A 2,566-nucleotide genomic window follows, 5' to 3' on the forward strand; every position below is an offset into this window, starting at 1 on the left:
CACATACAGCAGATCGGAAGAGCGAGGAGGCAATGTCGGTCGAGGAAATTATAAGAGAAAAGTAAAAGAACATACGTACCTAAAAAAATTAACGACGTAGAATTAAAGTGAAAATTTAGAATTAATTATAGTCGTAATATTATCTCGACATCGATTAGGCGCGTAAATGTATTTGGAACGGCCGAAAAACGGCAATTTCACTCAAATCGATTATGAATCGTCATTGATTTCGTCGTATCGCTTTGCTCAAAAGTAATCTCGAATGATTCTTCGACGCGCTGTCGAAACGAAATTACGATATTTTCATTGTTTACTTTTTTCCTCTCGATTCTCCCCCGAGCTCGTCGATACCGAGCATCTCCAGCTCGAGGAAATAATATTAGTATATTCCAAATTCGCTGCTGCAGTCGATTTTCGTCGAGGTACGCGCAAAAGACGGACACGCGATTTCGGAAGTCGAAAGTGTGCGAAACGAAAAAACGCGCGCGCTTTCAGTTTCCAAGTTTCTTCCGCGATCCGTCCGTACCACGGTGTAAAAATATAAGGCGTTCCATTCCCAAGGATGCGCGGTGAACATTCGCCGGTGAACATGGCGGCTACTCTTTGACCGGTCGAAGCGCTACCCTAAATTTAGGGCAAGCGTTCGATTGGTTGCTCCGATTTAGTCCGCTGGCCGTTATACGCAACGAAACACCTTATATTCTTACACCGCGTGCGTCGTACATCCGGTGTAAGAATTATATCTGGTCTATATGTATATATATATGTACCCGCAGGAATACACACACTTACACAGAGGACAGACACGTACACACGTACACGACACTCGCGCGACGCGCGTACGCGTGCCACGCGCGCATACGTACGCGTATGTATGTACCATTATTGTATCACGGCGGTAGGATAAAATGTTGCATGTTGTTTCTATAATATGTGTTTTACGGATTGAGAATCCTTTATAGATGTCGTGTGTGACACAAGGCTTGACACGAGAGACGAGAGACGTTCACACCGTGGCTAGCTCGTGCGCGCGCACGCTTTCGAGAGGCGAGGAACGCGACCGCGATCGCGCGAGGGAGCCGGATAGTCAGTGTATAAAAGAGATATTCGCGAGTAATTTGAAATTTCCAGTACGTGGTACTCGTTTCTAAATTGATCTTCGAAATTAAGGAGGGCGACGCCAAGATTCCACGAGGCAAAAAGTCTCGTCTCGATTTTTCGATCTGGTTCTTTCGGGTCGTTATTGAAAGTTCGGATTGGGAAAATTGTCGTTAAATCGATCACATTGTATTACAATGATTCGACCGCAGAGTATTCGAAGCTGCACGTTCGGAAGCTGCACCGGACGGGACGCACGGATTGTCACGGTGTGAACGGTGGAAACCTTCATTATCATTCGCATCGCGCGGGCAGCGAGCTCCAGGACAGACAGAGAAAAAGGAGATCGCGGCTGCCCGCGGGAGGAGAGTGAGGGAGCAAAATTTGATGTCATCATTGCACCTACACCGCGCGCAGAGAGTGCACCGGCAACTACTGTACCGTTTGCTCGTATAGTATATAATAGTACTATACCGTAGTTGATAATGATTACATAATACATGTATCACGCACGCATAAGCATATTTAAAAATCGACGGAGCGATGAAAGAAAGAAAGAAAAAAAGAAAAAAAAAAAAATTAAAAAGAAGATATACGGCAGAGGGGGGCGACAAACAGGAGGACGAAGGAGGACGATGAAGAGGAAGCAGACACATGGCGTGGCGATGTCGCAAAGCGGGACCTCGAACGTCCGGGGAACGAGCGGCTCGTTTCCCGGCTGCAACTTATAGTACAAAGTAAACGTAATGTTTAAGGGTTAACAAACAGAACAGACAGGATGTGTGGATTTTGTAAACTTACTATACACGCTGTAGAGAGAAAAAGAAGAAGAATTATATAGAGGTAAACACACATAGAGAAAGAGAGAGAGAGAGAGAGAGAGAGAGAGAGAGAGAGAGAGAGGGAAAGAGAGAGCAAAAACCAAGTGCGCCGCGTGGCCGAATGCGTCGGTGACGAGCTCGTCGTCGAGGTCCGTTCCGCGCGATCGGCCTCCGCTCACGGAGTCCAACGCGATCACGATGAACGATTTCGCCGTATCCTTGTATACCTCAACGTCGGACATGGGTCCGTCCGTAACGTCGCGATCGAGCTAAAACGTTAATGCGTCGACGGCGACTCCGCCGGAGAATCCGTGTGTTCGTACACCTCCCGCGAGGCGCGGACAACGGGACGTCGCGCGCCGCGCCTATCTCGCGTTCCCCGTTCCTTATCTTATCAACACAATAAGACTGACCTCTCATCGTGGCGACGTATGCGAGAACACTGCCACAGAGGCCGGGCCGGGACCTCCGCTAGCCTCGATCGCCGATCGCATTCGAATAACGGCCCCGCGGCCGCCGCAATAACGGATCACAATACTTTGTCACACACTAGTACAAATGCTACCTCACACACGACATACAGGGTGCGCACAGAATGAAGCTTACGAAAAAAAAAAAAAAAAAAAAAAAAAAAAAAAAAAAAAAAT

General features: G+C 47.6%; 1 long non-coding RNA gene across 1 annotated transcript in view; it reads right to left on the reverse strand.

Moving 5' to 3' along the window:
• The window catches only part of LOC108754861, a 5,864-nt gene extending 3,891 nt beyond the window's left edge, over window positions 1-1,973 (reverse strand). The window contains exon 1 of the long non-coding RNA XR_001939736.1: window positions 1,348-1,973. This is a non-coding gene — a long non-coding RNA (uncharacterized LOC108754861). The remainder of the gene's footprint in view (window positions 1-1,347) is intronic.
• Between the last annotated feature and the right edge of the window lie 593 nt (window positions 1,974-2,566).

This window comes from Trachymyrmex septentrionalis, unplaced genomic scaffold (genome assembly GCF_001594115.1).
Source record: "Trachymyrmex septentrionalis isolate Tsep2-gDNA-1 unplaced genomic scaffold, Tsep1.0 scaffold81, whole genome shotgun sequence".
Classification (NCBI taxonomy): domain Eukaryota; kingdom Metazoa; phylum Arthropoda; class Insecta; order Hymenoptera; family Formicidae; genus Trachymyrmex; species Trachymyrmex septentrionalis.